Source organism: Hemiscyllium ocellatum, chromosome 23 (assembly GCF_020745735.1).
Source record: "Hemiscyllium ocellatum isolate sHemOce1 chromosome 23, sHemOce1.pat.X.cur, whole genome shotgun sequence".
Taxonomy (NCBI): domain Eukaryota; kingdom Metazoa; phylum Chordata; class Chondrichthyes; order Orectolobiformes; family Hemiscylliidae; genus Hemiscyllium; species Hemiscyllium ocellatum.
Window position 1 is genome coordinate 20,438,999 of NC_083423.1, and position 27,714 is coordinate 20,466,712.

Genomic DNA, 27,714 nt, shown 5'->3' on the forward strand with positions numbered 1-27,714 from the left:
CTAGTTGAAAAAAATGTTTAAGGACAAGAGAATCTGATATACTGTAAGGGTCCAAATTTGGTTAAAAAAAGGAAAGACCATTTGATCCATTTGGCCTCCAGCATGTTGATGAATGTCAATCCCATCTACCCCCTCCTCCCCAACACTCAACCCATCTAACACCTCCTCCCCATAACTCAACCCATCTAACCCCTCCTCCCCATCACTCAACCCATCTACCCCCTCCTCCCAACACTCAACCCATCTACCTCCTCCTCCCCATCACTCAACCCATCTACCCCCTCCTCCCCAACACTCAACCCCATCTACCCCCTCCTCCCCATCACTCAACCCATCTACCCCCTCCTCCCCAACACTCAACCCCATCTACACCCTCCTCCCCATCACTCAACCCATCTACCCCCTCCTCCCCATCACTCAACCCATCTAACCCCTCCTCCCCAACACTCAACCCATCTAACCCCTCCTCCCCATCACTCAATCCCATCTACATCCTCCCCCATTACTCAACCCATCTAACCCCTCCTCCCAACACTCAATCCCATCTATCCCTCCTCCCCATAACTCAACCCATCTACCCCCTCCTCCCCAACACTCAACCCATCTAACACCTCCTCCCCATCAGTCAACCCATCTACCCCCTCCTCTCCAACACTCAACTCATCTACCCCCTCCTCCCCAATATTCAACCCATCTACCTATCCTCCCCAACACTCAATCCCATCTACCTTCTCCTCCCCAACACTCAACCTATCTACCCCCTCCTCCCCAACACTCAACCCATCTACCCCCTCCTCCCCAACACTCAACCCATCTAACCCCTCCTCCCCATCACTCAATCCCATTTACATCCTCCCCCATTACTCAACCCCATCTACCCCCTCCTCCCCATCACTTAACCCCAGCTACTCCCTCCTCCCCATCACAACCCTATCTACCCCATCCTCCACATCACTCAACCCCATCTACCCCCTCCTCCCCATCACTCAACCCCATCTACCCGCTCCTCCCCATCACTCAATCCCATCTTACCCCTCCCCATCACTGGATCCCATCTACCCCCTCCTCCCCATCACTTGATGCCATCTACCTCCTTCTCCCCATCATGTGATCTCATCTTCCCCCTCCCCATCACTCAATGCCATCTACCCCTCCTCCCCATCACATGATCCCATCTTCCCCATCCCCCTATCACTCGATCCCATCTACCCTCTCCTCCAATCACTCAACCCCATCTACTCCCTCCTCCCATCACAACCCCATCTACCCCCTCCTCCCCATCACTCAACCCCATCTACTCCCTCCTCCTCATCACTCAATCCCATCTACACCCTCCTCCCCATCACTCAATCCCACCTTACTCCTCCCCACCACTCAATGCCATCTACCCCTCCTCCCCATCACACAATCCCATCTTCCCCATCCCCCATCACTCAATCCCATCTACTCTCTCCTCCCCATCACTCAACCCCATCTACTCCCTCCTCCCATCACTCAACCCCATCCACCCTTTCCTCCCCATCACTCAACCCCATCCATCCCCTCCTCCCATCACTCAACCCCATTCACCCCCTCCTCCCATCACTCAACTCCATCTACCCTCTCCTCCCCATCGCTCAACCCCATTTACTCCCTCCTCCCCATCACTCAATCCCATCCACCCCCTCCTCCCCATCACCTCGATCCCATCTACACCCTCCTCGTTATCACTCGATCCCATCTTCCCTCTCCTCATTAGTCGATCCCATCTACATCCTCCTCCCCATCACTCAATGCCATCTACCCCCTCCTCTCCATCACACAATCCCATCTTCCCCATCCCCCCATCACTCAATCCCATCTACTCTCTCCTCCCCATCACTCAACCCCATCTACTCCCTCCTCCCATCACTCAACCCCATCTACCCCTCCTCCCCATCACTCAATCCCATCTTCCCCATCCCCCCATCACTCAATCCCATCTACTCTCTCCTCCCCATCACTCAATCCCATTTTACCCCTCCCCATCACTGGATCCCATCTACCCCCTCCTCCCCATCACTTGATGCCATCTACCTCCTTCTCCCCATCATGTGATCTCATCTTCCCCCACCCCATCACTCAATGCCATCTACCCCTCCTCCCCATCACACAATCCCATCTTCCCCATCCCCCCATCACTCAATCCCATCTACTCTCTCCTCCCCATCACTCAACCCCATCTACTCCCTCCTCCCATCACTCAACCCCATCTACCCCTCCTCCCCATCACTCAACCCCACCCACCCTTTCCTCCCCATCACTCAACCCCATCCACCCCCTCCTCCCATCACTCAACCCCATTCACCCCTCCTCCCATCACTCAACTCCATCTACCCTCTCCTCCCCATCGCTCAACCCCATTTACTCCCTCCTCCCCATCACTCAATCCCATCCACCCCCTCCTCCCCATCACCTCGATCCCATCTACACCCTCCTTGTTATCACTCGATCCCATCTTCCCCCTCCTTATTAGTCGATCCCATCTACATCCTCCTCCCCATCACTCAATCCCCTCTACCATCTCCACCCCATCACTTGATCCCATCTACCCCCTCCTCCCATCACTCGATCCCATCTACCCCTTCCTCCTCATCACTCAACCCCATCCACCCCCTCCTCCACATCACTCAATCCCATCTTCTCCTTCCTCCCCATCACTTGATCCCATCTACCCCTTCCTCCCATCATTCCATCCCATCTACCCCCTCCTCCCATTACTCATCTCCACCTACCCCCTCCTCCCCATTTACTCGATCCCATCATCCATCACTCAACTCCATCTACACCCTCCTCCCCATCATGCAATCCCACTTTCCCCCATTTTCCCCCATTACTCAATTCCATCTACCCCTCCTCCCCATCACTCAACCCCATCTATTCCCTCCTCCCCATCTACATCTTTCCCATCACTCAATCCCATCTACACCCTACTCCCCATCACACAATCTCATGTACACCCTCCTCCCCATCACTCAACCCCATCTACACCCTCCTCTCCATTACTCGATCTCATCTACACCCCCTTCCCCATCACTCAATTCCATCTACCCCATTCTCCCCAAAGCTAGATCCCATCTACACTTTCTTTCCCATCATTCAATCCCATCTACACCCTTTCACTTGATCCCACCCACCCCTCCTCCCCATCACTCGATCCTGTCTACCCCTCCTCCTCCCCATCACTCCATTCCATCTAAGCCCTCCTTCCCATCGCGCAACCCTGTCTACACCCTCCTCCTCATCACTCAATCCCATTTACTGCCTCCTCCCCATCACTCGATCCCATCTACCCTCCGCTCCCCTACACTCGATCCCATTTACACCCTCCTCCCCATCACTAGATCCCATTTACCTCCCCCCCATCCTCAATAAACAACTCTGTCTACCCCCTCCTTCCAATCACTCAAGCCTATCTACCACTTTTCTCAATTTACTAATCCATCTCCTCAGTCTCTCTCAGCATTTCTTTCTCCACTATCTAACTGGTTCCTGATCCCATTCACACAGACTGCTTCAGTATCCTTCTGATGGATTTAATGCCGTAACATGATTCCCTTTTGATTGAAAAAGCTCCCCCATGGTTACTGTTTACTCCCACCTTTTTCCTTTTCTTTCCTGTCCCCTTAGATTTGAACCCTGTAGCAGAAGGAGTAATTTTGCAGGGATCTGCTTTGTCAGTTCCCTTTAGAATTACAAAATCTTCCATGGGTCAAATTGTAGGTTTATCTCTTCCAAAGAAAATGAAGCTTGCTTTAATTAATCAGAGTAGAATTCCCTGATGCTTGGAATCCTGTTTAGCTGTCCTTCTAACTCCTCTAAATGGAATTAGCATATTTTCTTTGGCATGTTGACTAGTCACTTCTAAACCTGACATATATTGGAAATGGACACTTAAAAATAATTTGGATAAAAACAGCAGTAGTCCCTGAAGTAAAAAAAAATGGCTTTGTTGGTGAGGATATATGTTCTGACTTGCCTTTTCATCATGTTTACATTATCACCTGCCAATGACTCATTTGATTTCCTGTTTATCTATTTGAGCTGTGAACACCATTTTGCCTAAATAACCTCTCCAGCTCCTGTACCCTGTTCAACTCTATGTCTCACCCAATGTACCTCTCTCAGCTCTGTCCTTATCTCCATATCTCTCTTAGCTTTGTCCATCAACGTGTATCCCTCCCAGCCCTGTGTCCCACCCTCTGTATCCTTCCCCTGTGTCCCACCCTCTGTACCTCCCCCAGTTCTGTCCCACCCTCTGTATTTCTCCCTCCCCTATGTCCCACCCTCTGTACCTCCCCCAGTTCTGTGTCCCACCCTTTGCACCCCTCCCGTGTCCCATCCTCTGTACTCCTCCCTCCCCTATGTCCCACCCTCTGTACCTCCCCCAGTTCTGTGTCCCACCCTCTGTACCCCTCCTTTGTGTCCCACCCTCTATATCCGCCCTCCCCTTTGTCCCATCCTCTGTACCTCCCCCAGTTCTGTGTCCCACCCTATGTATTGACCCAGTCCTGTATCTTAATCCTGTGTCCTTCCCAGTTCTGTGTTGTACCATCTGTACCCCTCCAAGGCCTGAGTTGAACTCTCTGTACCCTTCCCAGCCGTGTGTCCTACTGATTGTACCTCCCCCAGTTCTGTGTCCCACTCTCTGTATACCCCTCCTAGCCCTGTGTCCTACCCTCTGTACCTCTCCCAGCTCTGTGTCCCACCGATGTATTTCTCCTAGTCCTGAGACCAATCCCATGTCCTTTCCAGCCTTTGACTGGCACCACTCGCTCCATCACTGACTCTCTGTACTCCCCCCAGCCACGTGTACTATCTACACAATGCAGCACAGAAATTCTTCGAGTAAAAAATGAGGTCTGCAGATGCTGGAGATCACAGCTGCAAATGTGTTGCTGGTCAAAGCACAGCAGGTTAGGCAGCATCTCAGGAATAGAGAATTCGACGTTTCGGAAGGGCTTATGCTCGAAACGTCGAATTCTCTATTCCTGAGATGCTGCCTAACCTGCTGTGCTTTGACCAGCAACACATTTGCAGCACAGAAATTCACCAAGGCTCCTTAGACAAGTTACACACACTATTATCTAAAAGGATAGGGGCAGCAGATACGTAGGAACACCACCATCACCTGCAGTTTCTTCTCCAACACACTCTCAATCCTGACTCGCAAATACATTGCCATTCCTTTGGTGTCACTGGGTCAAAACTCTGGAACTCCTTCCCAAACAGCACTATGGGTGTTCTTACACCAATTGGACTGTGATGATTCCAGAAGGCAGCTCATCATCACCTCCTCAAGGACAATTAGGGAGAATAAAACGTTTCAACCAGCCAGCGAAGCACTCGTTCCCTGAATGGAATTTTAAAAATGTAGTGCCACATTTATTCAGGGATTATTTTTGTTGTATCAGCTACTTAAAGTGAAGTACTATTTTGTTTACTACTTCATGTGTAATTCGCATTGGCTTTGATTCATGTTAAAGGACAAATTACAAAAAGTGGAATCGTGTTTGTAATTTCTTCACATGTAGGTCATTTAGTACATTTGGCTATTTTGGTCTACCTGTGGGATCATAATAATGCATATACCCACAGAATCTCGCAGGAACAGAGTTAAAAATAACACAACTCCAGGTTATAGTCCAACAGGTTTATTTGGAAGCACTAACTTTTGAAGTGTTGCTTCTTCATCAGGTGGTTGAGGTGCTCTGAAAGCTAGAGCTTCCAAATAAACCTGTTGGACTATAACCTGTTGTGTGATTTTTAACTTTGTACACCCCAGTCGAACACCAGTGCCTCCACATTATAAGAAACAGACACAGAGGCTAGCCATTTGTCCTTAAAGATTTGTTGCGCCATTCAGTAAGACATCTATAAGACACTCACAACACACTGATAAATCTGTACATACTATTCCACACACAATCATACTTCAGTAAATAAACTCATACCACATCAACACACTCCTGGACACACCTATACATCCATAAGGATGATGAACAACCACACTCCCTCACGTATATACAGACATTCATACACTCATCTTATACCCACAAACTGATACACAAACATACACAGACACCATTTAATTCAAATATACAGATGCTCACATTCAGATAACCACAGAAACATTCTTAAACTAATTTTCATATTAACAGATTCACACATGTATTGATAAACCCACAGACAGATGTTGGTGCAGGTACACAGGAGGCACATGTGCACTAACGTGTATACACATGGGACTGCTTTCAGATATTCCATCTCCATTTCTTTACAAACACAGGATACTTCAATCAGTAAGAGGCTTGTTACAGTTAATCCCCTGCCACACTCAGCAGCAATCAGTCACCTGCAGATGAAACTATCAAGGAGCTGTTTAATAAGCCAGGAGCAGTTATTGTAGAACATCCCCCAATGACAAACCTGTCACTAGGGCAGCAAGCCAAGAGAGATGGAAAAAACAAGCAAGAGTGGGGGAGATGGGAGAGAGCAGCAGCAGGTTATAAGTGGCAGTCAAGAAGGTAGCAGAGGAGCTCTTACATACATAAAAAACGCACGATAAAAATATCTGAAGATTGCAATTTTTGTACTTATTTATATTTAACTTTGGGCATTCAATTAATTAGTAAATGTACTAAGTCTTTATCCTTAACTCAAATTGTTTTATAAAATATGCTGTGATTGCAAGATTTCTATGCTCGGGATTCAAAACTGGGATGAAGATTACAAGGGGGTATTGAAAGGATCTAAATTGGCCACAGTCCTGCTAGGCAATGGTAGAGGCAAAATGATCAGCTAGCTTTGTTGCCCTTAAGAGAAATGTAAGGTTTATGGAGGTCACCTGAAAAAAGGACTAAGCTTGGTTTATGATCCTGAAGTCAAATAGTTTATTGACATTCACTATGCAAAAATGCTGTCATCAATTTTTTTTATATGAGCTGTTGGATTTTGTTTTTGTACCTCAGGGAGTCAAATTTGGAATTTCTACTTTTTATATATTTGTTCACTCCTTTCAACCAGTACTGGGAGGTTTCCACTCAACTGTTAAACCTGAATGGATATGATCTGTTCCTACTCAAAGTTTGTGAGAAGATTTGTAGCTCGGGTGCTCGTTGTTGTGGTTCTGTTCGCCGAGCTGGGAGTTTTTGTTGCAAACGTTTCGCCCCCTTTCTAGGTGGCATCTTCAGTGCTTGGGAGCCTCCTGTGAAGCGCTTCTGTGCTGATTCCTCCGGCATTTATACTGGCTTGAATCTGCCGCTTCCGGTTGTCAGTTGCTGTCCGCTGCAGTGGTCGGTATATAGGGTCTAGTTCGATGTATCTGTTGATAGAATTTGTGGATGAGTGCCATGCCTCTGTTCCTACTGTAAAGACTTCTGAGTTTGTGTATAAAGTTCAATATCAGAGGCATAAGGAACTTGAAATATATTCTGTTATAGGCAAGTGATTTTTAATTCATTCTTGAGATGTGGGCACCACTAATAGTCATTACTGCCCATCTGTAGTTGGTCCCTGAGACGTTGGTGATCAGCTGCTTTCTTGAGTCCATGTGGTTGAGGTACTTCCAGCATGCCGTTAAGTAGGCATTTCAAAGATTTTGATCCAGTGACAATCCTGCAACAAAAATGTTTAAATGTAAAATATAGGATTAGGAGGAGGCCATTTAGCCCCTCAAACCTGTTCCAACATTCAATGAGATCATGGCTGATCTACTACTTAACTCCACATTCCTGTCTTTGCATAACTTTCTTTTTGCTCATATGTATCTATCAAACTATCAGATGTACCCTAGAACTCTATGGGAAGCTAGGGAAGCAATTGCTGGACCCCTTTCTGAGATATTTGTATCATTGATAGCCACAGGTGAGGTGCCGGAGAATTGGAGGTTGGCTAATATGGTGCCACTGTTTAACAAAGGTGGTAAGGAAAAACCAGGGAACTATAGACCAATGAGCCTGACATCAGTGGTTGGCAAGTTATTGGAGGGAATCCTGAAGAACAGGATTTACATGTATTTGGAAAGACAAGGACTGCTTAGGTCTAGTCAACATGGCTTTGTGCATGGGAAATCAGTGAGTTTTTTGAAGAAGTCACAAAGCGGATTGATGAGGGCAGAGTGGTGGACAAATCTATATGGACTTCAAGGCACTTGACAAGATTCCGCATGGGAGACTGGTTAGCAAGATTAGATCACATTGAATACAGTGAGAACTAACCATTTGGATACAGAACTGGTTTGAAGACAGAAGGTGGTGATGGAGAGTGCTTTTCAGACTGGAGGCTTTTGACCAGTGGACTCCCACAAGGTTATTGCTGGGTCCACTGCTTTTCATCATTTATGTAAATGATTTGGATGTGAACATAGGAGGCATGGTTAGTAAATTTGCAGATGGCACCAAAAATGGACAGTGAAGAATATTACCTCAGAGTACAATGTGGCCAAAATTAGAATAGACCAATGGGCCAAGGAGTGGAAGATATAGTTTAATTTAAATAAATGTGAAGTGCTGCATTTTGGAAAGGGCAGGACTTAAACACTGAATGGTAGGGTCCTGGGGAGTAGTGCAGAACACATAAACCCTGGAGTTTGGGTTCATAGTTCTTTGAAAGTGTACTCCCAGGTTGACAGAATAGTGAAGAAGGCGTTTGGTATGCTTGCCTTTATTGGTCAGTGTAGTGAGAGTAGGAGTTGGGAGGACATATTGTGGCTATACAGGACATTGGTTAGGCCACTTTTGGAATAGTGCATGCAATTCTGATCTCCCTCCTATAGGGAGGATGTTGTGAACTTGAAAGGGTTCAGAAAAGATTTCCAAGGATGTTGCCAGAGTTAGAGAGTTTGAGCTGTAGGGAGAGGCTGAATAGGCTGGGGCTGTGGAGAATCAAAGGCTGAGAGATGACCTTATGGAGGTTTATAAAATCATGAGAGGCATAGATAGGGTGAATAGTCAAGGTATTTTCCCCAAAACTAGAGGGCATAGGTTTAAAGCGGGAGGGGAAAGATTTAACTGGGACCTAAGGGGCATCATTTTCATGCAGAGGGTGGTCCGTGGTTGGGGCAGCAGCTATGTTAACATTTGGGATTGGATTGGATAGCTGAATTACATTGAGGTGTTGAAGGGATAGAATCATAGAATTGTAAGCAAGAAGGAGATTGTTGGCCTTCCATGCCTGTATTAGCTCTTTGGCAGAGCTATTCAAAGTGTCTCACTCCCAGTTATTTCTTCTTTGTCCTACAATTCTCAGACATATCACAAATGCACAATGGAAATTAAAATGGCTGCTACCATATCCAGATTGGATTTATCGTAGGATTCTCTGGGAAGCCAGGGAGGAGACTGCAGAGCCTTTGGCTTTAATCTTTATGTCATCAATATCTACAGGGATAGTGCCAGAAGACTGGAGGATGGCAAATGTTGTCCCCTTGCTCAAGAAGGTGAGTAGAGACAATCCTGGTATTGATAGACCAGTGAGCCTTACTTTGCTTGGATAAAGTGTTATGGAAAGGTTATAAGAGATAGGATTTATAATCATCTAGAGAGGAATAAGTTGATTAGGGATAGTCAACACGATTTTGTGAAGAGTAGGTTGTGCCTCACAAACCTTATTGAAATCTTTGAGAAGGTGACCAAACAGGTGGATGAGGGTAAAGGGCTTAATGTGGTGTATATGGATTTCGGTAAGGCATTTGATAAGGTTCCCCACTTCCTCTGGCAGCCCATTCCACATATGCACCACCCTCTGCATGAAAAAGTTATCCCATAGGTCTCTTTTATATCTTTCCCCTCTCACCCTAAACTTATGCCCTCTAGTTCTGGACTCCCCCACCCCAGGAAAAAGGGGTGTCTATTTAGCCTATCCAAGCCCCTCATGTTTTTGTAAACCTCTAATAAGGTCACTCCTCAGCCTCCGATGCTCCAGAAAAAACAGCCCCAGCCTATTCAACCTCTTTCCTGTAGCTCAAATTCTCCAACCCTAGCAACATCCTTGTAAATCCTTACTGAACCCTGTCAAGTTTCACAACATCTTTCCGATTGGAAGGAGACCAGAATTGCATGCAATATTCCAAAAGTGGCCTAACCAATGTCCCGTACAGCTGCAACATGACCTCCCAACTCTTGTACTCAATACTCTGACCAAAAAAAGGAAAGCATACCAAATGCCTTCTTCACTATTCTATCTACCTGCGACTCTACTTTCACTCTTTGTTCAGCAACACTCCCTAGGACCTTACCATTAAGTGTATAAGTCCTGCTAAGATTTGCTTTCCCAAAATGCAGCACCTCACATTTACATAAATTAAAGTCTTTGGGCTGTGGGAGGAAACCCATGCAGAGAAAGTGGAATGGGAATAATGTATAAACTCCACACAGATGTCGCCTGAGGCTACAATCGAATCTGGGACCCTGGCCCTGTGAGGCAGCAGTGCTAACCACTGAGCCACCCTAAATTGCTGCCCTTTATCTCTCATGGAAGGGGATCCATATTTGTGCAAAGTGAGGCTGTTAAGGACAATAACATTAAACAAACACCCACACATTTGAAGGACGTTAGTTATCACAAAATCCTTACCTCTTGCATTGATTTAACAAGGGGAAGCCAAGGAGCATTGTTAACCTTTGAGGTACTCCATCCCCTCAGAGGATGAGGGAAGCACCTTTGTACACTGACAGGGATCACGTGAGACAACCAGGCACCCAGCGATTATCATCTCATGGCATTCCAGAGGCACCCTGACACGCCACCCTGCCCTCCCAGGGACCCATCAAGTGAGGCTGAGGAGGGTGTGTCTACACAAATACAGGAAATCCTTACCACGCCAGAACCCTCTTGGTTCCAGATTACAGTGGTGCTGGAAAAGCACAATAAGTCAGGCAGCATCCGAGGAGCAGGAAAATCGACGTTTCTGGCAAAAACCCTTCATCAGGAAAGCCCTTCAGCTTTTGCCCAAAACATCAATTTTCCTGCTCCTCGGATGCTGCCTGACCTGCTGTGCTTTTCCAGCACCACCCTAATCTAAACTCTGGTTTCCAGCATCTGCAGTCCTCACTTTTGCCTAGCCCTCTTGGTTCCAGGCCACCAGATGATGCCAGTTAAATTCTCCTCAGATAAGGCGTGAAAAGCTGTCAGCAGGCTTCCTTAAGCTCAGCTCTGTGCACCCTTAGACATGCTGGTAGGAAAAGAAAGATTAAAGAACATTATAGTTTTTGAGGCTGTCATTCATGGCTGTCCTCTGGGAGGAAAGCAGCAATTTAAAGTAGATGGTTGGATTTTGGAAGTCAATCAGCATAGTTCAACCTTTCTATCTCAGTGATAGATGAATGTTTCTAGCAAACAAAATTTCAGTCCTACACGCGCAACTCCATGTAATCATGCACAACTCCACATTGATGCTCTGGGCATTGGTGCAAAGGGAACAAGTTAAGTTACAACTTATGCCAGCATAATGTAGCTTAATGTTTTAAATTATAAACTAAGCATTCTCTCGAGGCCAGGAATGTCTCTGCATTAATACTATCAGATTTCCTTCTTCTTTCTCTGAAAAGAGAGGTGACAAATCCATCTCTCTCTTCTTTCAGTCAATCTCTCCCTCATCGGTCATTGATCTAGGTTGTTTTAAGTGAAGCAAACAATCACTAATCTAATGTCCCTGTTGAGCAAGTATTGCAGTACTGCTCCTGAGTAGTTCAGGCAACAGAAGTACATCTTTGGAAGACCAATTGTTTGTTCACTGATGGCCCTAGTGAGATTATGGGTAGCATTGTAGAACTGTTTGGTATCAGTCTGATGTTTGCATACTGGGACCATTATCTATATCTTCTGGGGTATCACTTGTCACCAATGGAACCGCCCTGGAAATGATGCATGGGATGGGGTGGGGGCAGTATCATATCAGAACAGTGGGCTCACATTTTGTTTGTTACTCATAGTACATGGACATCAGGCCCTTGCCAGGCACACAGTCCACTCAACGTGGAGATCTGCATCCTCCATGATGCATGACCAAGACCCTACCCAACGGTTTTAGGCACTTTAGGTGGACTATAACTTGATGCACTACCTGCCACATTCAATATAGAGAAAAAATAAAAGTCTGGATGAAGGTCTGCTCGCTGAGTTGGAAGGTCCGTTTTCAGATGTTTCATCACCATACTAGGTAACATATTCAGTGAGCATCCAAATGAAGCACTGGTGGTGTAGCTCGCTTTCTATTTATATGTTTGAGTTTCCTAGGATTGGTGATGTCATTTCCTGTGATTGCATCATTTTCTATGGTGATGTCATTTCCTGTTCTTTTCTCAGGGGGTGGTAAATGCGAGTCTGTCATGAAATTTTGCCTTTGTGTACTGGGCATTCAAAATTAACAATGTAAACATAAAATAAATACTGTTATTGATTTCCCCCCCTACTTTTCCGTAATCTTCACACACTTACAACATAGTATTTAGAATTTTGTTTTTCATGCTTTTGCTTCACAAATTAGGCAATAACTTGTTTGAGACAAAGTACTGAAGGTATTTACTAACCTATCTGTCTAAGACATCTCTTCTGCAGCTTGGAAGATCAAAGGTTTATCTTTATCAATTTTAAATTTGAAAAGCTATACTCCCCACTACCAACAGAAACTGGAAAGGTCAGGATAATTCAAAGAGCAGCGAAGGTGTTGGGAATGTTGTCTGTGAGTGTATTTAAAAGTGAACTTCATCACATCTTGAGGTGTAAGATGTCTTGGACGGTAGTGGGCGGCACGGTGGCACAGTGGTTAGCACTGCTGCCTCACAGCGCCTGAGACCCGGGTTCAATTCCCGACTCAGGCGACTGGCTGTGTGGAGTTTGCACGTTCTCCCTGTGTCAGCGTGGGTTTCCTCCGGGTGCTCCGGTTTCCTCCCACAGTCCAAAGATGTGCGGGTCAGGTGAATTGGCCATGCTAAATTGCCCATAGTGTTAGGTAAGGGGTAAATGTAGGGGTACGGGTGGGTTTCGCTTCGGCGGGTCGGTGTGGACTTGTTGGGCCGAAGGGCCTGTTTCCACACTGTAAATCTAATCTAAAAAAATCATCATAAAAAAGCTTTCATGCACAAATCACTGCATTTTGAATTTCCATATTGAATTGTCAATACTAGCTTCAAGCAATGTTCTAATATCTGTTTTGAAGTCTTTAATAAATCGTACACATTGTTGAGGAAATTAAACATTGAAGCAAGTTACTGTATCTGCTCGAATTCTTCTTTAACCAAGTGGATTCCAGAATCTAGGACTGAAAAATAAAAGTTTAGTTTGAATTTTTGTTTTGGAACCTGAACTGATTTATCTTTTCCCTCAAATGTAAGCTATTGCCTCATTCTCCAAATATGTGTTTGTTTTAGTTCGAAGTCTGTTGGTAGCTCAAATTCCTCAGCAATCTCCCAAATATATACTATTTATTTCCAAATGTTTAATCACTCCTGCATTTCTGCAGAAACTTCTCAATCTGGTTGAGCTGTTGCACAGTGGAATGAATGTTGGAGTCCTTTACCTGAAGTTTCTTACTAATAAGATTGACCTCAAATGAGATATCATACCACAAAATGAGTGAAACTACAAATTTGAACTTGCAAAGGCGAGAGAAGCAGAAGAGCTTGCACATACTGTATTACCAGATGATCCTGTTAGGATAGTATCATCAGAAATTTCAATTAGTACATCATAGAAATTCCAACCTCGTAACAAAAAGAGACTTGAAGGCAACAATTCAACTCTCCTGTCTTGTTTAAATAAATGTTATGTGGGCAGAAAGATTCCCAATGCATGTTGAACTTTAAAAAAGCACAAACGTGTGATATCAGTTTAGAGAAACTATTTGCCTGCAAACAATATCTGACAGTATCACTAACCATATGACCCTCAGCTGTTCTCTTGCCTCCCACAACAACATGAAGTCCGTCATCCACACCTACCATCCATCAGCATCTACATTCAAAGCATCATTAGCTGCCATGTCTTGCAGATGCCACCACCATATTCCACTGCCTTCCCTTGTCAGCCTTTCGCAGGGACTGTTCCCTCTTGCACACCTTGGTCTACTCCTCCTCCATTCCCAACACCTCTTCACAGCCACTGTGCCTTTCCATACAATTGGAGAAGGTGTAACACCAGCCTGTTTACTTCTTCCCTCCTCATTATCCAAGGCTTCAGAAACACCTTCTGAAGGTCAAGCAGCGATTTATCTGCACTTCACTTAATCTCGTCTACTGTGTTCACTGCTCCATTAATGTGCTCTCCTCGACTGGGCGACTACTTAGTGGAACACGTATATTCTTCCGTAAAAATGAACTTGAGCTTCCAGTTGCCTGCCACTTCAACACACCACTGTGTTCCTTGGCCAACATCTCTGATTCCGGCTTTCCTGCAATGCTGGAGTGAAGTCAGCGCACTTGGGAATCCTGCAGCCTTCTGGACTTAATAACGAGTTCAACAATTTTAGGGCCTGAGCATGTTTTGTCCATGTCCTTACTCAACCCCCACACATCAGGTCTTGTCATCACATGGGCTGCTGCCTTAAATAGTCTATTGTCAGCCACTAATGGTCCACATTCATAATATTGATTCTCCCAGGCTGACCTGTACTTATTCCTTTGTCCACCCAACTGTGTTCGTCTCTCTTTCTCTCTCTCTCTCAGGCTTTCATCCGCATCCATTGGTTACCCCACCCCATCCCACACTCCCATCTTCAGCAAATAAACCAATCTTTCCCTGGCTATAATCAGTTTTGAAGAAGGGTCACTGGACCCAAACATTAACTCTGCTTTAACTCCACAGATGCTGCCCAACCTATTAAGTTTTTCCGACAATTTCTGTTTTTGTTTCTGATTTCCAGCATCCACAGTTCTTTACGTAGTTTTGTTATCTTTTTGACTTGGACATGCCACTGCAATTTGTCTTCTCCATTCTATTTTTGGCCCAGAAGGGAAAAAAAAACCCAGTAAAACTTGCAAATACCACACACTGGTCTGACCTGTTTTGTATATCTTATAGAAGTGCTCTAGTACAACCAGTACATTTGATGCTCTGAACTACCACTATCATGAAGTAAGTTGTCTTCATTTTGATTTGGAGGAGCCGGTGTTAGACTAGGGTGGACCACCTGATGAAGAAGCAGTGTTTCAAAAGCTAGTGCTTTCAAATAAATCTGTTGGGACTATAACCTAGCGTTGTGAGATTTTTAACTTTTGCCTTCATTTTGATTTTTTAAAATTCACTTGTGAAATGTGGGTGTCGTTGGCTGGCCAGTATTTATTTCCTGTCCCTAGCTGCCCTTGAGAAGGTGGTGGTGAGTTGTTTTCTTGAACTGCTGCAGTCCATGTGCTGTCATTTGACCCAGGATGCCGTGAAGGAGGGAATTCCATTTTTGACCAAGCAACAATGCAAGTATGGCGATATATTTCCAAGTTAGGATGGTGGATGTCTTAGAGTGGAGTTTGCAAGTGATGGTGTTCCTATGAATTTGCTGACCATGTCCTTCTAGACAGAAATAGTCATGGATTTGGAAAGTACTACCTTAGGATCTTTGGTGAATTTCTGCATTTCGTAGATAGCACACACTGCTGCTACTGAGCATTTGTGATGGAGGGAGTGGATGCTGTTGAATGTGGTGCCAAGCAACTGGGCTTGTCCCGGATGATGTCAAGCTTCTTGAGTGTTATTGGAACTGCATCCATCCAGTCAAGTGGATAACTCTATCTTGAGGTGAGCTGCCTTTGTGTTGATGTGCACTGCTTCTAATTTGGTGTTTGTCAAATCAAAGGTATTTGCAGAAGGCATCATTTCGCTTTGCCGGTCCTTTTATCTGTTCAACTTTCACAAGTACAGTATTTGATAATTTTATTTAAAAGAGGCAACATAATAGTATACCTTTTTAAATAGAAAAAAAATCTCTTCAGGCAAATTGTAAACACATTAAAGTCTAGTGGACTAATCAATAATCTAGAATTGTTGATTCCTGAAGAAGGGCTCATGCCCGAAACGTCAACTCTCCTGCTCCTTGGATGCTGCCTGACCTGCTGCGCTTTTCCAGCAACACATTTTCAGCTCTAATCAACAATGTAGTTTGATTAGATGAGATTCCCTACATTATGAAACAGGCCCTTCAGCCCAACAAGTCCACATCGACCCTCCAAAGAGTAACCCACCCAGACCCATTCCCCCTGACTAATGCACCTAACACTATGGGCAATTTAGCATGGCCAATTCACCTGACCTGCCATTTTTGGACTATGGGAGGAAACCAAAGCAGACACGGGGAGAATGTGCAAACTCCACACAGGAGACAGGAATCGAACCCGGCGCGTGAGGCAGCAGTGTTTGCCTAAATGATCAGACTGGCCCTGTCCATAACTGATTTTTCCTTTTCTGATGTCACTATGTGCAAGATATTTGCAACCTTGATCTTTCAATAGTGTAGCAATGAACACAATCTGACTCTTGGTGTCCTTCATTATCGCCCTTGATAAATCCTACAATCTAGGAATCTACAGCCTGTATAATGGTTTCATTTCCAGATTGCCGACTTGCATATAAAAAGCCTGTGAATGTTTCTCTACAGCTGAATGAGAAACCTCTCGCACCGTCAACACTACTGGTGATGTTTAGGTGCCTTGCTCATCAAAGATTAAAAAATGGCAGGACATGGTTGGGATGTTTGTGTTTGGAGTTGTTGGATTTGGTTCATCTGTACTCTGCAATGAATACTTTCCTTAAAAGTGCCGGCACAATAGTATTTTCCACTTTCTGTTTCAATTGCCTCAGTTGGTTGTTTATACATGTTCAAATAAATGGTTCCCTTCCATTTGCATTCTATGAGAGGCTTTTGTTTTGAAACTCATTTTGGAGAAAGACGTTGCTTGTAAATTTTTCTTTTGAGTAATTCACCTGCACCCTCCCCTGCTAGAAAACTGTGGATGGCAAAAACACAAGTTTCTTGTTTTTGGCCAACATGATTGTGTCTGTAAAAGCAATTCCAGTGGACTGGACTGTTAATGATCATTCACTGCATGCTGAGGAATGCAAAAGACATTCCTGACCCTGAAGGTCAGGAAATGTCAGCCCACCTGGAAGAATCTGAGAATTTAGTTGAACCATTGGGAAACTGAATTATTGCCTCCCAGCCATTTGACCTCCTTGGCTGCCATTCTAAAAACTCTAGGTGGACCTGGAAGAGCCTGCACACTGAGTCAATGTACTCGAGGATTAATATTGCATCAGCATATTGGAGGATTAACACCGAATGAGTGTCCTGGAAGAGTAAACTGGGCCAATGTATTGGGGAGTTAAAATTGATTCAGTGCACTTGGAGGAGTAACACTGAGGTTACACTCGAGTTGATATCCTGGAAGAATAACACTGAGTGAGTGAACTTGTGGAGTAACATTGCGTCAGTGTATGGGCAGAGGTACACCAAGTTAGTGTACTGGAACAAAAGTCCCAAGTGAGTATACTCCAAGAGTCCATCAGAGAGGCCATAAGACGGACACAGTAACAGAGGTAGGCCATTCAATCCATCTAGTCTGCTCCACCATTCAATGAGATCATGGCTGATTTGATAATCCTTAACTCCACTTTCCTGCCTTTTCCCCATTACCCTTGATTCCATTATTAATTACAAATCTATCTCAGCTTTGAATGTACTTAACTCAACGACGCAGCCACTACAAGTTGAGAATTCCATAAATTCACTTCCCTGTGAGAAAAGAAATTTCTCCTCATTCCTGTCTTAAATTGGCAAAACCTTATTCTGAGATTATGTCCTCTTTTATAGCATAGAACAGTACAGCACAGGAAGGGGCCCTTCGGCCTACAATGTTGTGCCAAACATGATGCCAAATTAAACTAATCTCTCTGTCTGCCCTTGGTCCATATCCTTCCATTCCTTGTATATTCATGTGCATACCTAAAAGTCTCTTCAATGCCCCTATCACATTTGCTTCCACTATCACCCCGGCAGCATATTCAAGGCTCCTACTACTACTATAACTTGCCCCTTATATCTCCTTTTATCTTTGCCTCTCTCACCTTAAAGCCATGCCCTCTAGTATTAGACATTTCAATTCACGGAAGAAGATCCTGAACCGTCAACCCTATTTAAGTATCTCATAATTTTACTTACTTCTATCAAGTCTCCACTTAGCATCTGCTGCTCCAGGGAAAACAACCTGAGTTTTTCTAGCCTCTCTTTACGTTGTAGACTCTCCAACCAGGGAACACAACCTTGCAATATCTACCCTGTTAAGGTCCCTAAGAATCTTGTATGTTTGAACAATGTTTCCTCTCATTCTTCCAAACTGCAATGAATATCGGCCCAACTTACTCAACGTTTCCTCATAAAATAGTCCCTCCATATCCGGGATCAGGCTAGTGAATCACCTTTGGAACACCTCCAACTGCAGTAGCTTTTTTTCCCTAGATAAGGAAGAGAGTTTTCTTAGATAAGATAAGGGAGTTTAGCTAAGCTCAATATAATCGGCAAGTCAGGTCATAACAAACACTGATAATTCCAGCCACATTGTAGCACACAATCTATATGACATGACAATGGAAAGGAAGACGTACACCTGTTCTGAAATGTAATCAACTGATATAGAGCTATATTTTCACTTCTCACACCTACTTGTAAGATGTGTAGGCTTTCATACAGACTGCATTTAACTAAATCTTTGAAACACAAGATTTTAGCATGGGTCATAAATAGCAAGATGAAAAAAGGGGAGAAGTATTAGATTGTCCCAATCTGTAAGGAATCTCCGAGTTTTCTCTGTTCAGCTATTATACTGCTGTTCATTGCACACTCACATGTAGCTACATTGCTCCCAGGGGTACGAGTAGAAGCACTAAAGGGAATAGTTGACATGAGTTTGTGTTTGTGTGTTTGTCAAATGGGCGGGACTTGCAGGAACAACATTGTTTCGCTTGAGTGTCCAATCCTCTTTAACAATGTGACGTCTGGCACTGTCAGAATAAGGCTAATCTAGAGCTGTAGGGCTGGGCTACAGAACAAAAATACTCTCTAATGTACACCAGCTGAGAACAGAAGAGACGAGAGAAAGGGAAAGGAGAGAGAGAGAGTAATCATCCATTGTCATAAATTTACAATCAAAATAATGTATATTCAAATATTTTACTACATTTCATTTAGAAAGCATCTATTTTTCTAAGAGATTTTTAAAATAATTGTACCAATTTAGAAGTTGTTGCTGTTTTATATGGACCCTAGGGCAGTGTGAAGAAAACTTAAATTTGCTGAACTGTTTCAAGGATATCTCTTGGCGTTTTGTTGATCCTGAATGGTGAGCTTACGGTGGTAGGATGTCTCGGCAGTATTCAGTTTGATTCTCTCAACACCATCTGCCTTCCCCGGTGAACTGTACACTTCAACACTTGGAAGGTTCTGGAAGTTATTTTCCTGAGAGCAGGGAAATGGACAGACAGTGTTACGGTGGATTTAGTGACTCAGAGCATGACTTTTACCGGATTGATTATCGGACAATTGTGGGAGAAATGGACCCAACTCAGCCTCGAGGCGATCAGTTCTCCCCCGGGGTGGGACATCCAAGTGTGTCCCACCATGGGCATGGACATGAGACAGCAGCACAGCGATATACTGCCACCAGAATTCAAGCTGGCTATGCACCTGAAAGGTAAGGTAGGGTGAGGGGGAGGAAGGGTGGAGGCTCTAAACGTTTTACAAAATACAATTCATAATATCAATAGAATCTGAATAAGAGCTTAAAGAACTTGAGGTATTGACAAAAATTAAGTACCATTTGGAGGGGGTTTGGTGGAAGGGGACACAAGTGTCAGCATTCTTTAACTCCAAGGTCACTAATGCCAATTGGATTGCACACATGACCTCACCATTATCAGATAATTCAACACAAATGTGGAACAGAACCCTCCCAGCCTGTATTACATGAGGTGCTTGTAGCTTTACTGCTGGTGCCATCAGTTCAGCAAAGTCCACTCGTTTAGGGACAATCTCCCTTCATCTCCCAGAATGTAACTGTCTCTGTCAAAGAGAAAGGAAAAAGATTGAGAGATTATTGAGTCTTGAAGGACAGTGATTTAAATATCAGTTCAAATCTACTTATCTGCTATTATTTGCTCTGTTTTAAGATTACTTTATGTTATTATAAATAAACATTGTTGCAATAAATACAACCCCTCTCTTAATAATTAGTCAGTGGTGGACTTTTTGTAAAGTACAGCAATGTAAGTTCCCAGTGTATGTGAGAAAATAAAGTAATTGCTATTGTAAAATTAGATTTCCTATATTGTGAGAATCTGACTTTGTTACTATGTAGGCAGTATGCACTAAATTAACAAGTTACCTAAAAGTATAAATTCTCATATTATGCAGTAATAACTGCATCCAATATTTATTAATTAAGAGAGCTGTTATTGAGCTTTTGTTCAATAACTGCTCATGTATGTAAGTAGGTGCCTAAATGCCTGTCTTGCTATTTGAAGTCACAGCACAGAAGCATTGTCAGCAGGCATTTCTCTGTCTTTTATATTTAGTGCTTCAGTAACACATGATTACAAAGTAATTTGTATGATCCTGAGATTTAGGTACCAAAGGCCCAATGAACCTCAAGCCAATCAGGCAGTGATGGTATAATAAGGGGGCCTTTCACTGGAATCAGGTCCTTGAGGGAAAAGGTCCTGCTGAGCAAGAGTTGCCAGTGAACTGGAGCCAATGTAGCTCTCGTGTTCATCAACACTGCTTTAGAGGCCATAGTTGCTGCCGAAAGGGCATGACTCTGAGATCAGCTCAGGTCACAGGTAAGTAATATGCAGAGGAGTTGAGTTTTACAAGGTGGGAGTTGTGGGAGACAGGACAAGACATCAGTAGCAAGGGCAGAAATGGCACTTAGCAAGCTTTCCTATGTTCAGTCCTCAATCTAATTGAGTTTGATAAAGGGACCCCACACCAGAAAGTGGTAGGGCAATCCCTGTGTCAGCATTATGAGGTAATTAAATTGTCAAAGATGAAATAGTGGTAGCTTTCCAGAAAAAAAAACTTACAAGTAAAACGTATGAATGACACATATCAGTCCAACTTACCTTTAAACTTCTAAATGGGGTTCTACTGACTGATACATTCATTTCCAAATATTACATTTTAAACTGGTGTTTTTCCCTCTGGGTTGTCAGATAGGTAGAATGAATATTATGGGGAATTTTAAACTACTTACAAATTGGAAAAATCAGAAGAGAAAATGAAATGCCCAGATGAGCATGTCATAGAATTATTTTCAGAATAGTTTCTTAGAACAGCATGTTCTAGAGCCAATCAGAGGGTATTTTATATTAGACCTGGTATTATACAACAAAATAACTGCGGTCAAACATGGCTGTGTTATTGCACTGATCCTCCTCTCCACCTTCTTTGCCACAACAATATCCCAAGTCTAAGAAGCTTCCCACTGGAGTTAGGAAACTGTTCAAATTGTTGTCTCCAGTCCAGAAACAAGACCACTCCAAACTCTGCTTTCAAGTTGCAGTTTGCAGATGATGCTTCTGTGTGTAAACATTCAGACGCTAAACACCAACCTATTATCACTGCACTCGCAGAGGCAGAGCAGAGAATGGACAAGGGTCCTCACCAGCCTACTACTGCCACACAATACTGACAGTTGACTATCAAGATCCACAGCAAGCCACTGAACAATGTGGATTAATTCCCATATCTTGGCAACCTCTTCTCAGTGAGGGCAGATGTCAACAATGAAACTTTAACATTGCTCCAGTGTGCAGCACAGCCTTTGACCATCTGAGAAATTGAAAGTTTGATGACAAAGGTCTTAAACCTGACACTAAACTCATGGTTTGCAAGCTCGCAGTGGTCACCTGTCCTTCTATGTGTGTCGGAGACATGGACAATATGCAGCAGATACCTCAAACCCATGTGGTCACCAGTGGTACCTTTACAAAATCTTGCAAATCCAGTGGCAGGAGAGGTATACAATATCAATGTTCTGTCTGAGGCCAACATCTTGAGTACTGGGGGTCTCTATGATTAAACAGCTGCATTGCTTGTAGTATATTGTCTACATCCCTAATACTGAACTGGAGTAGAAACATCCACTGGCCATCTCAAGCATCTCTGACAGGCCCAGGTGGAGGCCAAGGGTAAACAGAGGAAGGCGTATCCCACCTGATCAAACACCACTGCCTGGCCTATGATGGGATGTGCCAATCTAACATTGAATTGTTTCATCACCACAGGATCCACAGCATTGCTGTGGAAGAAAGTTATCCTCATTCCCAAGAAAATATGTCACCGTAGTAACTAGCCTTAATACAAGTTGAGTTTTTAAAAATTATTCATTCATTCACAGGATGAGGGCATCGCTGGCTAGGCCAGCATTTCTTATCCATCCCTAATTGCCCTTAGGGACGTTAAACATCAACTACATTGCCTGGATGTAGTCACATGTAGAATGTAAGGATGGCACTTTCCTTCCCAAAAGGACATTAATGAACCAGATGGACTTTTTGACAATCATCAACGCATTCTTAATTCCAGATTTTTATATCAAGTTCAAACTCTACCATCCACCAAGGTGGGATTTGAACCCTGGTCCCAAGAACATTACCTGGGTTTTTGAATTAAGATTCCAGTGATAATACCACTAGGCTGTCGTGTCCCCATTTGTTTGTGTCGGTCATTGGGATGTTCATTAGCTGGGCCTAATGAACCTGCTCTGAAAAACAGGAATGCAAAGGTTGGTATCAACACCTCAATTGTCTGATATCGGCAATTGCAGGTCAGAATGAAAATTGAACTTGAGGCCTCTATGCTGAGTACCACACTAGGTGGTTCATTTGTAATCAGAATCTCTCTGGAGACAGCTGGTTATTGAGGGCTCCAGCCTGATGAATGCCCTTTAGTTGTCCTTCAGATAAGGTGGGAGATGAGAGTCACTTTCCAAGAATCTCTGCTAAATTCTTTCAGAAATGGGTGGGACTAGAGTGAAATTTGGATGTCAAATCATTGTGTAAATATAATTAATGTTGCAGGAAGTATTTCCAGGAAGTTTTATCAAATCAGTAATTACAAACTGATTTGACAACAAAATAACAAATATGAAGTTTTCCCTCTGTAAGATCATGTAGGGACCTGGCTGAGATTGATTACAAATGCCTTGAAAGAAAAGCTAATTTTGTTTGGTTTAATTATTGTCTATTTTACATCTTTCCTGACTTTTACTTACCATGGAAGTCAATGGAATTAACAATTTGGAGCAGTTTATAACTTAGGGGTCTTGCAATCTTCAGACCATTTCAGAATGTAAAACAAACACACTAATGGCATGAAGTTGCCCAGCTAAGCATGAGCCATGTCCAGGAGTTGCTTGGAAACTGCACTACAATTGTTGTCTCATTTCCTGAAGAGGCGATGATGGCCTGAAATATTCCATTATCTCTGTAGATTAAAGTAGAGCTGCTCATTACTTGGGGCAATTTGCAACCAACACCCATTTGCACACAGCTTTCAGTATTCCTGCTGCTTGATCTCTTTTCCTGGGCTGTCTGTTAGTTGGATATTTACCAAAATAAGGTTAGGTAATTAGGTGCTCTCCTCTAAGATAACAATCCCAAAGGAATTCAGTGGGTGTTGGAGTAATCCCAGCTTCCAACCAGTTAGGGAAAAGCAGCACTTAAGTGGAATTATTTAGTAGAATACTGATCACAGAACCTTTCTTACACATAGATGTGAGAACAGGAAGAGACCACTGAGCCTATACTGTGTCCCACCATTGAATTAATTCATGGTTGATTTGTATCTCAACTCCATTTATCCACCTTTGCTCGACAGAACATAGAACAGTACAGCACAGTAACAGGCCCTTTGGCCCAGCACATCTGCTCTGAGCATGTATCCCCCAAAAATCAATTGATCCTAATTTTGAAAGCTTCATTAAATCTCAGTATGTCCATACAATATAGGTACACCCACATTGTTGTTTGGGAGGGAATTCCACAATTTGACACTTAAACAGTCAGGAAACAGGGATGGTTTGGTTCGCAACCTTGTGCAGAAAATACATTTGCTGGATCTTGGAGTGAACTCATACCATATGGACATGCTGAGATTCAATGAAGCTTTAAAAATTAGGATCAATTGATTTTTGGGGGGCATAGAACTAAGGTGGGTAAATGGAGTTGAGATATAGATCAACTATGATTTGCCCAATGTAAGATACTCCATAATGTAGTGTCACCTGTAAAACTAGGATTATACAAAACTCTAAGCCATTGACACACATGGACAGAGTTCCATTGCAAATATCGCTTTTCATGTCCTGCCATATGGAGAAGTCTCTCTTCACTTGCTGTCTTCTAAATCTCATGTGCTTGATCTCCATACAATTATCCATTGTAGTACAACAGTGCGGAGCAAACCCATCTACTATCTCTGTCTATGGGAATCACAGAATTCCTACAATGTGGAAACAGACCATTTGGCCCATCGCATCAACATAGACCCTCCAAAGAGCATACCCACAGACCCACCCAAACCCTATCACTGTAAATCAGCTTTTCCATGGCTAATCCACCTAATCTACATATCCCTTGATGCTGTAGACAATTTTCCATGGCCAATCCATCTTACTTGCACATCTTTGGACTGTGGAAACTGGAGCACCTGGAGGGAACCCATGCAGATACTGGGAGAGTGTGCAAACTCCACACTGACAGTCACCCAAGGGTGGAGTTGAACCCAGGCTCCTGTGAGGCAACAGTGTTAACCACAGATGCACGTGACAGCCATGATACAGTCACAGACATACTGTGGCAGAATCACAGGTACAGGCAAAGTAGTTCACTTGATTGGCAGTCTGCCCACCACCTTCAACATTCATCCCCTAATGCATAGGGGTAGCAGTGTGTGTTGTATAAGACATTGGTGTCTGAAAGTCTGAATACTGAGGAGTGCCTTAAGTACCACTCACTATCATGATGTCAAATGGATTTTTAGGTAGAATAGTTTCTGATATTGAAGAGGTAAGATCTATATACTAGTCGTATAGTATACAGTCTCATAGTCTCTGTAGTAATGGATATCATAACAATGTAACTTATATCTAGTAACTAACTTGTAAGAAACTATGTTCAGAACAAGAGCCTCATTTAGTTTGACAAAGAATTAGTTTACCTTTACCTCTAGATGAAGGAGTCCCTGTAGATTCCTACATTCAAAGGGGATGATGGCAGCAAACCTACCCCATGATGTGGTGTAGACTTGAGCTAAATGCATGTACAACAGTGTATATCATATACAAGATACACTGTAGCAACAGATCAATGCTCCTTTGTCAGCATCTTCCAAACTGCAACCTCGAACATCTGGAAGGACAAGGTTAGCAAATGCATGAAAACACCACAAACTGAAAGTTTTGTCCAAGCTACAATCATCCTGACATGAAACCGTGTAATTATCATTGGATCAAAATCCTGTAACTCCCTTCCTAATAGCATGCCCTGCCACTGTGTGTGTGTGTGTGTGTGTGTGTGTGTGTGTGTGTGTGTGTGTGTGTGTTGGGGAGGGGAATACAAGTACACATTCAGATCACATCACTATACAGGGAAGTCATAGGCAGATTTTGGAGCTATGACTTGGAGGCTGAAATTTATCCTTTGTATGCTTAGTTGATGTTAATTGTAAATAGGACAAATAGTTTCATAGCAGCATTCAAGAGACTGCTATCATTCACTTAGAGTCACAGAGATATATAGCATAGAAACAGACTCTTTGGTCCAACTCATCCATGCTGACTAGATATTCTAAATAAATCTAGTCCCATTTGCCAGCATTTGGCCCATAGCCTTCTGAACACTTCCTATTCATAAACACATCCAGATGCCTTTTGAATGTTGTAATTGTACCAGACTCCACCACTTCCTCTGACAGCTCATTCCAAACACACCACCGTCTGCATGAAAAAGTTACCCCTTGGGTCCCTTTTTAATCTTTGCCCTCTCACCATAAACCTATGCCCTGTAGTTTTGGACTCCCCACCCTGGGGAAAAGACCTTGTCTATTTACTCTATCTTTGCCCTCTATGATTTTATAGTCACCCCACAGCCTCTGATTCTTTAGGTAAAGTAGCCCCAATCTATTCAGCCTCTCCCAATAGCTCAAACCCTGACAACATGCAAGTCTTTTCTGAACTCTTTCAAGTTTCACAACAATCTTCCTATAGCAGGGAGACAGAATTGCATGCAGTATTCCAATATTGGCTTAACTGATGTCCTGTACAGCAGCAACATGACCTCCCAATTCCTATACTTAACGCACTTACCAATAAAGGCAAGCATACCAAATGCCTTCTTCCCTATCCTATCTACCTGGGATTCCACTTTCAAGGAACAATGAACCTGCACTCCAAGGTCTCTTTATTCAGCAATGCACAGGATCTTACCATTAAGTGTATAAGTCCTGCCCTAATTTGTCTTTAAAATACAGCACCTTCCATTTATCTAAAGTCCATCTGCCATTCCTCACCTCATTAGCCTATCTGATCAAGATCCCATTGTACTCTGAGGTAATCTTTGCTGTTCACTATACCACCAAGTTTGGTGTCTTCTGCAAACTTACTAACCATACCTCCTGTGTTTGAGGCAATTCTTGTTAGAGGTACATGTTACATCACTATTATTGATCAGTGTAGTCCTATAATTATTTCTCTTGCTGCTCCAAGTTCAATATCCTGTGTCATTACCTCCATCCTCAATGCATTACAATAATCTCCTACTTCTAACCTTTTTCATTCTCAGGGCCTGAGAACTGTCAAACTCTTTCCCTGCCTCAGTCTTGCCTTCTTCATTAATGCACAAACTTGATGTCATCTAATCATTACTTCCTCAAGTTAAATATTACTATTGAATTTTTCATGAGATTTAGTCAGTTACCTTACGCAAAAGACAAGGATGATGGTCATCCAGGTGATGGTAAATGTCACTGATTCATCTCAGAAACAGATGTGACTCCCCTCACACTTTCATGATTAATAGTTACTGTTCCTGTTACTAACGTGTATTGCTATAGAATGTCTGTTGCTATGGAATTTTTCACTGTAGCAAATGACACCAATGTCAAGTAAGCAAAAAATAGCAGATGTGGAGTTGCAATTGAATTGAAAACCATGGTTTTGTGTAAAGCTTGTGTTCAAATGCTAAACCTAACTGGTAGCAATTGTTGACTCCTTTTTTGCAATTCCAGAAACACACTTGAAGAATTCTGCTTTTAGCTCTGGTCTTCTGAATTCTGTCCTGGATAAACTCTGGGTTTAGTGTGTTTCTATCAACTAACTCTAACAGAGATTATCATTCTGGTTTGGCTCTCCCAGCTGAGTCCTGGGAAAATGATGTTTTTAGTGTACCTCTTTGGCTGTAGTTGAATTCAACTCTCCAAACTAAAACGCAAATCAAACCAAATTGAAATATGATTGAGGGTAGCAGGTCACATTTAGAGCAGGGATTCTCATGATCAATTGTAGCTTTAGTTTTGGAAGAGGGGGTAAGATTGGAAAACTGTTTCACCACTTAATGAAGGTTGGTGCAATGGTATAATGATTCCTCTTCTCACAATTGCAAGGACCGAAGTTGCAAAACTGAATGTTGTCAATAGGAAATGAACATCATCTGTTTTAA

General features: G+C 43.3%; 1 long non-coding RNA gene across 5 annotated transcripts in view; it reads right to left on the reverse strand.

The window, feature by feature from the left end:
- Positions 1 to 6,641: 6,641 nt before the first annotated feature.
- Positions 6,642 to 27,714, reverse strand: part of LOC132826689 (uncharacterized) — a 28,912-nt gene continuing 7,839 nt past the window's right edge. For 3 of the 5 annotated variants that reach the window (XR_009645900.1, XR_009645902.1, XR_009645904.1), the window contains exons 2-5: positions 22,653 to 22,760; positions 19,231 to 20,059; positions 18,365 to 18,456; positions 13,192 to 13,279 (exon numbers count right to left, since the gene is read on the reverse strand). This is a non-coding gene — a long non-coding RNA (uncharacterized LOC132826689). Of the gene's footprint in view, positions 7,636 to 13,191; positions 13,280 to 18,364; positions 18,457 to 19,230; positions 20,060 to 22,652; positions 22,761 to 27,714 lie in introns of those variants that run through there. The other 2 variants (XR_009645903.1, XR_009645901.1) reach the window with 2 other exon arrangements.